The 16,540-nt window shown below is 44.5% G+C and overlaps 1 protein-coding gene and 1 non-coding gene across 8 annotated transcripts in view; both read left to right on the forward strand.

The window, feature by feature from the left end:
* Positions 1–16,540, forward strand: part of FGF1 (fibroblast growth factor 1) — a 95,821-nt gene that overhangs the window by 49,925 nt on the left and 29,356 nt on the right. Inside the window, exon 1 of one of the 7 annotated variants that reach the window (XM_046666747.1) lies at positions 14,148–14,454. The exons of the other annotated variants lie outside the window; for them this stretch is intronic. The gene's annotated coding sequence lies outside the window, so the exon portion shown is untranslated. Of the gene's footprint in view, positions 1–14,147; positions 14,455–16,540 lie in introns of those variants that run through there. 7 annotated transcript variants of the gene reach the window in all.
* Positions 15,599–15,726, forward strand: LOC124243143 (small nucleolar RNA SNORA36 family). The gene has a single exon (XR_006889637.1). It is a non-coding gene; the product is annotated as a small nucleolar RNA SNORA36 family (small nucleolar RNA).

Consider the following 16,540-nt stretch of genomic DNA (forward strand, 5'->3'; position numbering starts at 1 on the left):
AAGATTATAAATGACTTGGCCAAGATCCCGTGGTTAGCAAATTGTGTAGCTGGGATGCAAACGTAGATTTACTTTGCTATAACTAAGAGGCTGTTGATAGAAGATGCAAAGAAGTGGGGGTCAGATGAAGAAAAATGGTCGTCCTAGAAGGAGAAAACATTTTTTTCTGTGCTAAGTACATAAGAGATCGGAAGCCTAATCATTAGCTATTGCCCCTCTCATGGGTACCATTTTGAATCTTAAGGTCAGCTATTGCTCCCTACTGAGAAATTTTCAAGTTTTATCCAAGATAGAAAACCCTATTTTCCTAGAGGGAGGCTTCAGTGAGGAACATCTAACGATAACTGAGGACTGACCCCTAAACTGAAGCAGGGGGTATATACGGTATTTTTTAATGGATTTTTAAAAATAAAAATTTCTCCGACTCCACAAATAATACATATCACTCATAAACAAATTAGGGAAATATGGAAAAATATAAAGAAGAAAACTAAAATCATCTGTAACTTTACCACCCAGTGATAACTGTTGCCACATTTTGAAGGGGGGGGGGTGTGTGTCTGATTTGTAGTTTCTCTTTCCAATGCATATGAATAAGTATTGTCTTTTTAAATCACAGTTCTTAATATCTTAGGTAATTGCTACTCCTTCGATTGCGTCCTTTTCCTCAAGGGAGAAATGTATCAGAGTATTCAACTTTACAAATCTACCAAATGGGTATCAGTTCCCAGAGTAGAGCCTGATATGCAACACAAGTTGGTTTGTTCAATGAGTGGGCAGAAGACAGGAAGCATCCTGGGCTGCACTGGATCTAGTGGAGGTGCCTGGCTCTTTAAGGACGACTTGGTTTTTCATTACTTATTAATAGTTCCAGCTGTAAGCATTACCTGAAAAATGTTTAACATAATGACTAACCCTATCAGGCAACCACTTATTTATTAGGAGCAATTTATTTCACAATCTACCATATGGATGACATTCAACAATGCTATGTGACAAAAAGTAGAAGAGCAGTTTCTAGGACTGAGCTCCAAGTGGAATCCTGGTTCTGAGCCCACTTCCCCTCCTCTGGCCTAGGGGACCCCATCTCTTTCCATGTCCCGGTCAAAGGCAGTTCAAACCCCACCATCCCCCACACACAGCAATCTGGCTTTCTCAGGCGGGAATGCTGTTTGGCCTTTGCCCTCTGAGCATCTCCTCTCGGAGCCTACGTGGCTCAGGCCAGCACAAAGCCAGGTCTATTTGGTCAATGCTGTTGTCAACTCTTGGCACACCCATACACCCAGCTCTCGCCCTTTTCCCAACTCAAGACAAAGTCCTACCAGTTCAAGAGGACTGTATGTTTTGTGTGTTTCGACATCTGTTTTTTGTTGGGAGTCAGTGGCCGGTCAAGTGCTTGCACGATGCAGCTGGATTTGCTGATGTCAACAAAGTGGCTTGCGTGTGAGTGTTCTGACCCTGAAAAGGCCCCACAGAACTATCCCCTCAGGCCTCCATCAGGACTTTACACCCAGGCCGAGGGGACAAGGAAAATGAACTTGAGTTTAGTTAATAAATTACAGCCAAGAGGGAAAGAAAGCACCTGGTTCCTCTCTATCCTCCCCTATCTCCGTGTAACTCTTTTCTTACTGGTCATTCCTGTCCTGGACTGAGGCGATGTCACTGCCAAGCACATCCACGTGGTGACCCAGGAAGCCGAGGGTCAGCCAGCTCCTCTGATAACGGCGGATGCTCTACCCGACTCCTCCTGGTACACAGCTCTCTCCTGCTCTTGCTTCTTTCCCATGCTTCATTAGATTTTATCCTTACTCACAAAAGTGAACAGTTAAACAATACGTGTCTATTTTAAAAGTTAATAATCTCCAGCCCCACCTTCTAGTCTACTTTTCAGCTCCAATATTCCACTTGCAAACAAAAAACTAAATGATAATTCAGATTAAAACACTTCCTAACTCTGGGAGTCACTAATTTCTGAAAAATCTTAGTTTTTTCACCTGTGAAAAGGAGAATAACAACATTTAGGCTGAAGTGCTCCTGTAGGAAATAATGAGATGACACTATGAAGAACTTAATAAGACAGTACAAATTATATATTTTTATCTTTAAAATTTCATAACATGGTTTATTGTTATCATTTTTCCTTTTATAATCACCTTTTGTGGCGAGTGATGCTGGTTCCATTTTCAGCAGTGATACCAAGTTTCCATTTGATATGAATTCCAGATTGAATACTGATTCAACTTTAAAAATACTAATTAAATAATAACAGAAATATATTGTAGCTGCATATATCTAGATTATTCAGGACAAAACCTTCTGTATGTATAGAAAATAAACCCCCTCAAAGTAAGAAGTGATAAAGAAAACACAAGAAGACAAGAAACCCCAACCAAACCCCTGATCAACCAACTAGCCATCCAGACAGCAGAATCTCGGAGCAAACATAGACACCCGGGCACAGCATTGGAAGGAGCGTGCAAGATGGTTGTCAATGGCTTTTTACTACCATCAAGACCCAAATAGCCAAATAACCAGTTAGGCCTCATTGCCCAGGCCCTTTTTGTGCCCCCTACAACTTCCTTTTCTTATCCAGCCACTCCCACAGGAAAGCCCTAAGGCATTCAATGTTCTCCAGTATAGGAACCATCTGGGCTTGGGTCTCCCATAAGAATTCTATGCTCCAAAATTATCGCTCCCATGCCCCAAATCAAAGCTCTTTTTTTTTTTTGGTAAGGAATATTGGCCCTGAGCTAACATCTGTTGCCAATCTTTCTCTTTTTGCTTGAGAAAGATTGTCCCTGAGCTAGCATCAGTGGCAGTCTTCCTCTGTTTTGTATGTGGGTCTCTGTCACAGCATGACTGGATGAGCAGTGTGTAGGGCTAGGCCAGGGATCCAAACCTGTGAACCCTGGGCTGCCAAAGTGGAGTGCACGAACCTAATCACTACACCACCGGGCCGGCCCCTCAAAACTTTTTAAAATAAGTATGTTTTCAAAGTATTAGTCAGAAATCTTAGTTATTCAATTTAATAAATGTCAACAAATATTCCCTGAGCATCTACTATACTAAGTGCAAGGCAGGAGTGTGTGCTGGGGGCAGGGAGCATGTAAGATCCAGCCCCTGCCCTCGAGGAGTTGAAAATTCACTGGGGAGGCCGACCAGAGGATGCAAATAACTATAATTGCAGGGTAGAACCCGGGAACTGCCAAACAGCTCCAGCCTACATGCTGCAGGAGGCCACAGGAGGAAACGGCGAATTTCGGCTCGGAAAGGATCAGGACAGGTTCAGGACGGAGGCACCATTGGCCCCCTGAGAAGCATTTGTCCCTTAAACAGATTATATTAACTCTTGTGGCTCCCCCATTGGTGGGTTGCTTTGTGTTCCTTGCCTAACAACTGGAAGAAGGTTTAGCATCCTGACATGTCTTCCCTGAAACGTGCCAGCTCCTTCCTCAGGAGGATCGCGTGGTCTCCTCCTGTCGGTGAAACAGACAGACCTCTGACCCCACCTGCTGGATCCCTGCCCGGTTCTCAAAGGTCTCAGCTCAATGTCGCTTCCTCGGAGACACCCCTGACCACTCTCCATCCGCTGGTGCACTCTCCCCTTCCAGCCACCCCCTATCTGATTTCAACAGGGAGAAACAGGAATTGGCACTAGTTCAGGTCTTTTTATGCAGCTGTTCACTTTTTTAAAAACTTAATATCTCCCCTATAGGAAAAAAAGTAAAAAATGAAAGCAGGGACTTTGCTTTTTCTTCTTTGCCTCTATGCCTTCAGTGCCTGATAAATCATATTATTTAATAAATATTTGTTGAATAAATTAATGAATAATAATAGACTGATTCAACCTCATCTCTCCCAGGTTTCTTCATGTCTCTGATCTGCTGTTAGTTTTTATGGGGAGGGAATGATGGTTTTAGAAAATATATGGGACTAATTTCAGACTGATTTATTCAACCAAAAATATTCAAACTTGAGTTCAGTATGGCAATTGGCAAATTAGTACAGTTTCTCAGGCTTTGGTTCATGAAGGGGCTTCTAAGTATAGTGTCTTTTCAGCAAAACCAATATGCTACACAGCATAGCACGGATCGTCATTCCGCCCTTCCATCCTCCTTTCTTTCAAGAAATATTTATGAAGCACATATTATATGCCAGATCCTTGCAAGACACTCGAGATAAAAGTCTAAGCAACACAGACAGGGGCTCTGCCCTAACGGAGCAGAGTCAAGAGAAGAGAAACAGCCCAGTGAACAGCACCCATGAAATACAGAGGGATAAGGGGCACCTGGTGGGAACTGGCCTGGGCCTGGGGCTGGCAGTCAAGGAAGGCTTGTCTGAGTAACATCTGGGGTGAAGTCTGAAGGAGAAGGTGGAGTGTCCTGGGCATTGGTGGGCAGGGGGTGGCAATGTTGACAAGGAGAGGTGCAGGCCAAGGGAAAACCAAGTTCAAAGGCCCAGAGGTGATAGGGAGCTTGGCGCTTTTGCAAACTGGAAGTTCATTCTTGTTAGAGACCACTGATGGATTCGATGCTAGGGAACTCTTGGGCCTTCTTTACTCAACACTAAGACCAGGAGAGCTTGGAGGCAGTGTGGGTCACCGGTTGAGCCTCAGGAAATGACTGGAATGTAAGCTCCATGGGGGTAGGACTCTGCCGGCTTTGTTCACCGTCTGAGAATGGGGTGGGGAACATAGCAGTTCTTAATAACCAGTTGCTGAGTGAATGAATGAATTATCCTGAAGATGACTTCGGCCATTTCCTCTAGTGTCACCAAGCCCCACGGGAGGCATCTTGAGAGCCGGCAGGTCCACTCCCTCCCCTCCAGGCTGTCTGACCTGCCCTTGAACCTCCCAGAGATGACACCATCTGGTAGATTTTATACAGTATGGTCTCATGACTCGGAAATTCAGTTCTTGAGGTCATACCCCTGCCGTTGAGGGACAGATGATTTGTGCAGTCATCCAATGAGTCAGGGCAGGATGGAGAAGAGCAGGGACAAGGGTCCTTAATGCCCAGCCTGGCAGGTCGGGCAGCAAGGGAGCTCTGGCTCCCCACTATTTGTCATCTATTAAGACACCATGGTGACTCACTTTCAGATCTTCTATTGAATATCAATAAGCCCACATTCCCAAAGCAGCACCATCACAGGTAGAAATTATATTTCCTGGTATATTTGGTGGTAAGATTTTTAAATCCAAGTTTAGCTCATGTCCCAGGGTTGTGCCCTGGCTGAATAATGTCTCTCTCAGAGAAGGCTCCTGGGCTAGTGTATCCAAGATATGCCGGCTGGAAGCTGTGAAGCGTGGCACCACATTTGGCCTATACCTACATCTACCTCCTACCTGAGGTCCTGCTACCTCTTACTTGGGCAATTACATCTGCTTTCCCTGCTTCTGCCTCTTCTCCAATACTTCTCCACTCAGCAGCCAGAGTGACAGTTTAAAAATGCAAATCTGACCATGTCACGCACCAGCCTGTGTTGTCCATTGGTTTTCCACGGTTCTTTAGATAAACGCCTGCATGATCTGGCCCTGCCGCTTCTCCAGCCATAGCCCTCTCTCCTCATCCATCATGGACTATTTCCAGTTCCCCAAGTGACTCATGCTCTTTCTGGACTCAGGACCTTTGCACATGCTATTCTGGTTACTTTCTTCTCCCTATTCACCAGGAATAGAAATGCCCCTTTCTCCAGGAAGTCTTTGCATTTCCCAGGCTCTGCAGGTCACCTCTTAACTGTCTCTCAAGGTGCCGTAGGCTTCACTGCTGTAACACTCAGTTCACTGGGAATCCCTCTTTGGTAAGTCTTCCCCAGTGGAATGTGAACTTCAAGAGGGCCCCATCACGTCTGCCTTGTTCTCCACTATATTGCTCATGTCTCACATGTGGTAGGTGTGCACTAAATATGTTTCAAGTGAACAAATGAGTACTCAGATCTTTGAACAGTTGGGAACAACTTTAGCAAGTAAAATAAGCAGCAAAGAGAAAGAGAAACCTAACAGAACCTTGTTGCAATCCTGAGCCACATGACCTTCCTCACCCCGGAGGCCCGATTTCATCTTATTATGGGCTTGTGTGTTGTGATTAGGCTCCAGTTAATTCTTCAGAACCTGATCCTAGCTCAGTTTAGAGAAATTTTGGCCTTTCCACCAGGTGCCCATGCTGAGCAAACCAGAGCCTTAGAGCAGACCACATCCAGTCGTGATGCACTGGTGTGCCTGCTGGTGGCCGCTGCCCCTCACTGCAGAGACAGGAAGCCCTCCCATCCCAGCCTAGCACAGCAGAACAGGGCGAGAGGGACCTGGAGCCTTCACTCATTTCGTCTCGACCTCTGTTTTATTTTCTTCCCCCCAGCAGGGACAAACAATAATTCAGTAAAGGAAATATGAGTAATGGAAAGTAAGAGAAAAAATAAACATATCAAAATGGGCAGTGTCCCCTGGGCCACTGCTTTTAAAGAAAACAAGGAAAGTAGATTTGGAGATATTTCAGTGACTTTGCTAAAAGGAGAAAAATAATCAAGCAGGCTCCTCCCTTCCGGGCTAAATTCCTTTCCTCTCTCTTGATGGAGAAAAAAAGGATATCCCAGACCAGGAGGCCTCATGCTCCGGTGTGCATCAGGACCCCCTGGGGAGGTTTGCTGATCTCACAGGTGCCAGCCCCAACCCAGGCCTGGTGCCTCAGAGCCCCTGGCGGAGGGACCCTCTCGTGATTCCCTGAGGTAGAAAGCTCAGAATGGCAGGGCAATGTCATGTAACATTGGTATAGTAACAGAAGGTACAGCTCAGGTGAGAAACTCAGGTCTGCTCCTGGGAACCCAAAGTCAGGCACTGAGAGCCTTGTTCAATATAAAACTCCACAAAGTATAGTTAGGATGTGCAGAGCAACGAAGACTGTTGATTTCACCTTCTCTTGGAGCCGGGGCGGGGGGCACATATTCTATTCGTTTTTTCAATTAAGTTGACACTCAACGGAGGTGAGCTCAGAGGCAAGGACCTGTGTGAGGTACAATGCGAAGGTGATGACCGTGATGGAATTAAGCATGAGGACGACGGTAACTCACACTTATCAACAGCTTAGTGTGTGCTGGGTGTTTTACAGGCATTATCTCATTTATCCTCCCAACCACCCTACGAGGTATTATTATAATCTCCATTTGAAGGATGAGAAAACCGAGGCACAGGGAAGTGGAGTGACTTGCCCAAAGTCACTCAGCAAGTAAGTGCAGACCCAGACTGGAACCCAGGGGTCCCTGACCCTGCAGTCCCTGGTCTTGACTGTTACAGGGCACACTTCCCTTGAGATGGCCAGCCCCTGCCTTTCTGCTGCTTACAATGAATGGAAAAGGCATAAAAAAATCAAAAGAACAAGTGCAAAATACCTAGCTTTATGCAACACTGAACAATCCACCTGCGGACACCTGACGAGCCTTGTCCTGTCCTGGCTGATAGCTTGGCAGAGGCCTCGTTACCTGGATCTCAGGAGTCGTGAAAGGAAAGGAAAGTCTCGTAACCAGAGCAACCATTTCCCTCCCCCATGGAAGGGTGGAGTGGGCATGGTTTGGAGAAAGACAGCAGCCTCTGCAGCCCGTTCCCCTGAGGCATGCAGAGGAGTATGGGGCAGGAGGCTCCACAGCACAGGCCGGGGAAGGAGGGTTTGTCATTTTGTGAATTCCCAAAATATGAAAGACATTAATAATGCCATTTGTGGAGAGCTCATAACATGCTGGGTACCTCGCTATTCACTTTATGTGTTCCTATCGAATTTGATCTTTACAGCAACTCTATGAGCAGGTACTCACTATTCAGGTGAGGAAAGGGACTCAGAGAGGCCAAGCACTTGCCTGTAGTCACACATCTATTAAGTGGGGAGGCAGGGATAACAGCGGCAGGTCCGAGTCACAGTGGGTTCTTACCTACTATCTTGGCTGTCCCTTATGTTAAATACAAGGACAGACCCTATTTGGAATATTAAATGAGCAAGAATTCTCGATGGTCTGCCATTTTCCGCTTGGCTGTGCTGAGCCTCACCTCACTCTGGGAGACTAACTGGGTTCTTATTTCAGCAAGTATTTACTGCATGCCTGCAACACGGTCTGCTCCGTGCCAGGCGCAAGAGCCCCACATTCAATAAGCGAGACAGGTGGTCCCCTTCGCAAGCAGTTTACAAATTCACAGTGGATAAAAGGGACACACTTAAAGCACTTAGAGATGATTTTACAAGAGGTCTGGGAATTGCCGGATTAAACAGTCATCAGTGCCTCGAGAGTCGTGGAGGAGGTGAGCTTTGAACAGAGGGCGGGAGTGGCCCATCCGAGCTGAGAGATGAGGGCAAAGGGGTCAAGTGGCCAGCAGCGTCAGAGGGAAAAGACAATCCCAGGCCACCCACTCTGCCAAGGGCCTGGGCCACGCCACAGGGAAAGCCTCCCTTAGGTTGGGGCACAGGCCCAGAGAGGTGCGCAGTGAAGTCCCACCAAGGTGCTGTGCATCCTCAGAGCCAGTTTAGGCAAAGGGAGCAAGGCTCCCGGTTTACGAGGGGACTTTGAAACCAAAAAGTCAGCAGGTCTGAAACTTTCAAATTCATTTCTCCTCTACCCCGAAGAGCAGACGTATAAATCAGAAAGGAAGTACCGACAAGTCACGGAGTAAAAATGGAACTTAAGCCCATAACAGGTATAGACTCTGAAAATTTTGCGTAAAAACCTTAACAAAACGTATGGCTTTCCTCCAGCAATTCCATTTCTGTCCATGCTCCCTGAGGAAGTACTGGGACAGTGTGCAGGGACGATGACAGCAGCTTTGTTTATAATAGGACAAACTGTACACAACCTAAGTGTCCAGTGATGGAGGATTAGTTAGCACAATTTTGATGTCCATATAATGGAATCCTAGGCAGCCATGACAACTGGAGATGTAGATTTGTGTTCATTAGTAAGGAAAAAATCCTAACGTATTGTGTAAAGGAAGATTATAAATGAGAAGATTGTAAAACAATATATATAAATTTTACCAAGTCTGAATCAATGTAATAGAACTGAAATCATATGGAATAAATTCTCTGATCACAATATAATTAAATTAGGTATTGATAACCATAACATATCTAGGAAAATTGCAAATATTTTCAACTAAAAAACACATTTTGAAATAATCCGTCAAAGAAAAAATCAAAGGAAAAACTGTAGTATAGTTTAAACTAAATGATATACAAAATACAGCATACAAAAACTTTAGGAGACAACTAAAACAATTATTAGAGGGAAATTTTTACCTTTAAGTGCTCCTATTAAAAATTTTTTTAAAGGTCTCATATTAATGACCCAAGATTCTGCATGAAAAAAACTTCAAAAATAAAAGGGCAAAGTAAACTCACAGTAAGCAGAAACAAGAAAAATTAAAAATAAATGTAGATAGCAACCAAATAGAAATCAGGCAAACAATGTAGAAAATTAACAAAGCAGAATGCTGTCTTTTTGTCTCGGAAAACCTGAGATATTCATATATATATAAATCATATACATGAATCCACATTGTAAAATGCTTACATTTCTATGAATAGAAATGTTAACAGAAGTTATCTCTGGCTGACAGGATCATAGACAATCTTTAGAAATTTTTTATTGTTGTTTATCTGTATTTTCTAATTTTTCTGTCACTCCATTATATTTAAGGGTTTCTAAGGGGACTGACATCCTCTGCTTATTTGTTGAATTGATATAACAGTAAAGAAACCTGAAATATTAAACCTTTGCTTCCAAAAGTTTGAGGCATGTGCCCCTGTTGATCCAGGAGAAGTTCTGAGTGGCACTGAGACATCTTTCAGTAACACTGCAGAGAGAAAGGGAGCCCCCTTTGAAGTCTCCTTCAGTGATTTTGATTATTCAAGGAGGAAGCTCTGGTTTGGTACAAATACGTCTTCATCTCCCCTAGAAGAACTGCTGTTCTTTCTTTGTAACCAAAAGAGCCAAGCAGGTGGGAAGCAGCACCCAGGCAGAAGTCAAGATGGCTGGCTTTTTCTATCTTCGTCACTGCCTTCTATTTGTGGCACATTTTTGCAATTATGCTAGAAAGATAAGGCTTCCCTTAAATAAGGAAATTAAATTTAAGTGAAAAGGCTTGCCAATGATTTAAATAAACTTTAAAAGTAAGAAATTTGGTAAGGGGTCAAGGATGAAAACGATGAAGGCAGCACACCTACAAATGATGTCCGGGGAAAGCGGCCTTAACCCCTAGTGGGACACCGGTGTGCACTAGAATATCCAACAGCTCCCCCAGACCTTGATTTCTGTCTGTCTATCTTCTGATTTTAACATAAGAACAAGAGCATGAATATAATAAATGAGCAGTTTGCTCGGGTGATGACCTAGGCAGTGGGGGGCGATTTCAGGCTGGGATTCTGAGCATATCCAGATAAACCCTGCTGGGAGGATGATTGAAATGGGAGGCTCCTAAGAACAGATAAAATTTTCTTTGCCCTGAGGAAAGAGGCCCTTCCGCAGGAAGAAGGTCAAGGCCAGTCTATTTTTATAAGAGCATTTCGAGTGGTTCGTGGACTTATTTCCTGTGGTTCCCAGGAATTCTGCAGCAGGCTCTCAGGAGGATGTTGGTGATAGGGAGCCGAGACTTGATGAGTGAGAATCAATAATTATCTCTATATTTGCTTCACCTTTTTTTCTATAAAAATAATCTAGGGGAAAAACACTTGCTTTAGAGCAAAGTTCATGACCACAGAGAGCAGAATGGGACCTGAAAGTCCCTTAGTGTGTGACAGAGTCCTTAGGTCAAGATTTTGCAAGCTGAAGATTGATTTATTCACTCATTCCCTTCCCTCCCTCGTTCACTCAAGAAATATTTGAGCAGCTCCTCTGTGCAGGCATTGTCCAGGGGCCGAGGGGAAGGTGGTGGATAAACATGGCTCCTGTCCTCCAGGAGCTTACAGTCTAGTGCGGGAGGAAGACATCAAACAAGTAGGATGGTATATATAATTAATTACAAAGGATGGGAAGTGTTGGAAAGAAAAAGAACAGGAGACTACAAGGGAGAATAATGGAGGCCGAGTGGGGACAGAACTTAGATCAGGAGGTCAGGGAAGACCTCTGCAGAGGCTGTGCTTCAGCTGCCATCTGAAAGGTAGAAAGTGTTGGGGAACGGGGCGGGCCCCGTGGCCACGTGGTTAAGTTCGGGTGCTCTGCTGCAGCCAGCCCAGTGTTTCGTCGGTTCCAGTCCTGGGTACGGACATGGCACCGCTCATCCAGCCACGCTAAGGCGGCGTCCCACATCCCACAACTAGAAGGACCCACAACTAAGAATATACAACTATGTACTGGGGGGCTTTGGGGATAAAAAGGAAAAAAATAAAATCTCTTAAAAAAAAAGTGTTGGGGAAGGACACTGCTGGAAAGGAAACAATTTGTATGAAGGCAGCCATGTGGATTAGACAACAGTGGACTCAAGGATCCAAGAGAAGACAGGAGTGGCTGGAATGCAGGGGGCAAAGGGAGGGAATGGCGGGCCGCTGGGGTAAGATTGGATCATAGAAGGTCTTGTAGGCCGTGGTGAGGGTTTGGATTTTACTTTCTGGAGATGGAAAGCCACAGAAGATTTTAAGGAAGGGAGTGACCAATTTGATGTAGGTTTTAAAAGCTCCCTCTGGCTCTGTGTATAGAAATGCCTGGAGGGGGCCAAGAACAAAAGAGGAGGCTATTTCAGAAGTTAAGACAGAGCCCATATTCAGCTGGACTGGGTGCTGACAGTGGGTAATATGTATATAAATCTGAAAGCCCTTAACTAGAGACAGAGGGCTTGATTATGAGAGCTTAGAGAGGTCAACCAGCTAACAGGGCTGGGATTAGGGTGAAATGAGAGAGGCACTGGCTTTGGATGCAAAATTTATTCAGAGATCAAAATAAACAATATTTTAATGCAATATTAAAAAAAATTAAATTTCATGCAAAAAACATCCATTATGAGCAAAATATCAAATTTCTCGAAAAAAGACAAGATCAGTAACAGTGCTGTGCCAAGCCATATAAGGAGCCTGAGGCAAAAGGAAAAAGTCAGTAATATTGATCCTGTCTTTACTTAAAATTTTGATATTCTGTTCATTTCCTCACTCTTGTCCTGGCTAGCTGACCTTCTCCACATGTGACATTCTGCTCTGAAAATAGATATTATGGAAAGAAAACTAATGACATAAATTATCACAACCCCCTGGTGGTATAGACCGTATCCTTTCTCCTTGTTCTGGAGACTCTGAGACAGAAGGTACATAATAGTTGCTCCACAAATATTTCTGATGATAATGTTAATGGCTAACATTTATCAGGCTCTTAATATGTCAGGTGCTTTGCCAAAAACTGTTAAATGCAATGATCTCATTGACTCTTCACAACGATTCTGTGAGGTAGGTATAGTATCACTCCTGTCTTACTATGCCTGACACGTATTTGATTAGAATTTAACAAATCAAGGAAGAAAGGCAGGATGGACAGATAGAAAGAATAATGAGAGAATGAAAAGTGATGGGCTTCACACTATTTCTTACAAGTCCTGTAAGGATAACCAGCGATTCCAACTGCCCAGCAAACACTATCACCACACTTAAAAGGATCTGCAGAGAAAGGAAACTAACCTTAAATACTTATCCCCTTCTTCCATAGGGATTATTTTTGGTAATTGAGTTTTTTCAACCCAACAGCTTTTTTGAGAACATATTTCTTAAATTCATTCATTCCCAAATATTTATTGAGCAATTACTATGTGTTGGGCACAGATCTAGGTGCTGACAACATCATGTGAGCGTAACAAGTAAACAAACACATAAATAAAATCATACATTATCATCAGTGTTATGCAGGAAACACACGGGTCTGAGATGGAGGACAGAGATGTGACGGGAGCAACTCTAGACAGGTGGGCCCAACATGATCAGACCCAGCAAGGCTCATAACAGTCATGTTTTTGCAAATCTAATCAATCAAACTCCCTACAGAGCATGATATTTTACAGCTGAATGACTTACTCGTACGGAGGACAGTTTTGAAAAGCAACACTCATTTATCTTCTATACACACAGATCTGTAGAAAAGTTATTCACGCCATCAAGGGTTCAAGAACACAGTATCAGGAAAACGTTGGGAAATGTTCTGCCTTCTGTCTGCCCCACCCCACGGGCCCAGATAAATGTCTAGATTTATGGAATTCCAGAGGAGCCTCTTGAACCTGACAATGCCAAGGAGGAGCCTAGGAATGTACGATCTTTGAAAGTCGAAAGGAATTATGTGCAAAAAGATGGCAGCCGAGAGAAGCAAGGAGAAGTCACTTACTTTGATGTTTCTCCTTACTTCTTGTTGCCCAATCAGCTTCCAAAGGCCAGTGATGTAGAAATTCTCCATTTTTCAAACAACCCCACCCAGCATAGTGGCACTTTGATCTCTAAAACATGAGAGAGGAGCAGTGGACAGTGGAGAATATAAATGGCTTTGAAAGGTCAGTGAGAAAAAAAGAAATAAACAAGGAGGAAACCATGTGGAGTTGAAGGGATGAAAGCAAGCCATGCTTGAGCTACCTGCCAAAATTAAAGATAACTCCCGTGAGAGGCCATGTTTCACAGATGAGTGTGCTGTCATGGTTATGGGTACCTACCCATCCTTGTGATTTCTCTGAGAGATGGCATCTTGACTTCCGTGTGCACCTTCCTGGAGATGCTAAATACCAGGGCCAGATTAATCTCTCAGTTTAGCTTCTTGGATACAAGATTTCAACTCACTTCCAAGCTCTTTCATCCCTTATCAAACACCACTCGTTTCCTGGGGCCTTCGTTGATGTTTTCTTGCTCCATCTCCTTCCCATAAAACCCACCTGGTTCCTGCCAACAGCTGGGTTGTGTGTGGATCTGTGTTTGGAATACCAATGACGTGTTCACAGGGCCATGAGAGCCGTCGGGCATGATGAAACAGGGCAAACAGCGCAAAGGAAACAATGGTCCCTTTTGGACTTTTCATGTGGGATCAAAGAGAGTTGGCAAGTGAAAAGAACTTCTAAAAATAGCCAAAGTCCTTAAAAAGAAATAATGCAGAAGGAAACAAGTTTTATATCGTCCTAATGCAGGTTCTGCAAAAACTAGGCCCTGGAAGGCTGGCGCTGGGGCAGGGGATTATTTTCTTCCTGCCCTTTGGCTGTGACACCCACTGGGTCCCTTTGCAAATCCTGGGCCCTGCTCCCCCGCCTGTTTCCTGCGTGGTGCCGGATGCCTCTGCAGGAATGTAGCTCTTGGGGCACAGCTGGGGCCTCCGTGGCCCGCTTTCAAGATCCAGAATAGACTCTGACATGTGAAACGAGCTCAATGGGGCTTACATTCCTCCTTCGTATCCAAGCACCTTAAAACCCAAAACCGCACGCTGGGATTGCTAACCATTCTTCCAGAGACGCCTGGATATCATCTGTCTGGCAGAAATGTGAGTTTTGTCCTTTTTATTTTTTAATGTTTTGAGCGAGCACAGGGCCCTTGGAAATGAGGCTATTCAACAGAGGGGCAACATAATGAACTGATGTCTCAGGACTGAGGGTTTTATTCTTGGCTAAGCCACAGATTTGCTTTGATAAGCTGTTCAGCCTCTCTGCGTCACAATTCTCTTGGCTAGAGAAAAAGCAGAAGTGTTCATCTACCCAGTACAATAGAAGGAACAGCAAATACAAACTGATTGTTAAGCACCTAGTGTAGTGTCTACACAACAGGCGCCCAGAGATGCTTGCTCGCTCATATAAAATGCCTTGTGAAACCCCAAGCGCTCCAAAAAGGTAGATAATCAACACACTAAAACATAGGCTCTTATTAACAGTGGTAATAATGTCTTCTATTTCCTAGGCACTCGCTATATGCAAATCCTTTCCCAGTCTATTCCTTCCTCATGACAACATGCTGAGATCGGTACTCTTAACAGCTTCATTTTACAAATGCGGCACCTGAGGATCAGAAAGGGTAAATGACTTGCCTGGTCATGTAAGGAGGTAACGACACAGCAGAAACCAAAACCCAGGCCTATGAGAATTTCCCTTTTTCTTGGGTTGCGAAGACCCAGCCTGAAGTAGGACCATTCACTCAGTTGCCCCAGTGGTCTCTTGCCTCAGCCCAGCCCTTTATCAGCAATGGCAAATGACTCTACTGCGATAAAGGCCAGGGTGGACTTGACTGACGCTGGGTCTTCTTGGGAAGCATCACAGTGACAATCAGGAAGCTGCTGGTGAGGCCCTGAACCTGTGGAAGAGGACAGTTCTGTGTCCAGGGAGGGACTTGCAAAGACTCCATTCAATGAAACAAGTACCTCCTTGAGAACACTATCCGTGGGGCCTCTCGAGTTGGGAAGGCTGATGGGGCAAAAAGAACAGAGAAGCTAAGGATCGCTCAGTCCAAGGGGAATTTTATTCTCTTTCCCACATTTCTTTGGTGGTTAAAATCATGGACTCTGGAGTCAGAAAGCCTTCCCTCCAGGTCTCAGCTCTAACATTTATTTAGATGTTATTTAGCTGTATTACCTTAGACAAATTATTTAAACTCTCTGAGCCTTGGTGTCCTTAGCGGCAAAAAGGGGGATGAAAAAGCAATGCTTTGAGTTCAGTTCAGGGCAGCTGTCCTGTTCTGTTAATTAAACTCTGGGACATTGAACCTGCTGGGGTAGACGACAGCATAGAAAGTATTACGTTATTCATTTACCTCCCAGCCTACAAAAACAAAGAAAGAAAGAAAGGGGCGGGTGGGGGCAGTGATGCTTACCTAACAGAATTTCTTTGAGGATTAATTAAAATAATGTATGTAAAGTGCTTAGGACCGTAACCGGTACGTAGTGAATGTTCAAGAAAAGGTCACTATTGTATTATTTATGGACATATTTTATTATTTATGGGTATGTCCAGAGAAGACTATTGGGAAACACATGGTAGGGTGAGCCCTCAGTGTTTCCATGGAGATAACAAACACATCCTTCAAAAGACTGAGTTTGAAGAAGCCAAATTTTCTAGGTCAGGTGAGAAGGAAAAAAAAACCCCAGCTAACAGACCATGTTCCTGCGAGCTGGAAGGTCTACTGACTTCGAGAAAGGAATGTCCTTGCCGGGCTGGTTCTGGAGACTGTAACTTGCGCAACAGAGTCAGGAGATTTTTGGAGACACATCAGTAAGAGAAGGTTGGAGGAAGGGGGTGAGGGCTGCCAGAACCCTGCAGAATCACTTTGCATTTGGCTCGAAGCCCCGGGGCTTTGCAGCGTCCGTCTGCAGGAAGGATCTTTCTGTTGAAGATGTGTGCAGGTCTTCAGGATGGCTGAGAGCCTGCAGGATGCTCTGGGCCGGGGTGTACCATTAAAGTTCAGACAGAACTGGGGCCTGCAGAGCATGCCACCGCACCAGGGAGCCCTCTGCTTTTCCCGTCGGAGTGGAGGCTGTTTTCTCTAAGCACCTAAAAGAATTCCTGATCTCAAGTGAATGATGCTGTGTGAGGGCGGGGGAGTGTTTTAGGGGTGGATAAGCCAGACTGCGGAGAATTGAAGAT

Source organism: Equus quagga, chromosome 7 (assembly GCF_021613505.1).
Source record: "Equus quagga isolate Etosha38 chromosome 7, UCLA_HA_Equagga_1.0, whole genome shotgun sequence".
Classification (NCBI taxonomy): domain Eukaryota; kingdom Metazoa; phylum Chordata; class Mammalia; order Perissodactyla; family Equidae; genus Equus; species Equus quagga.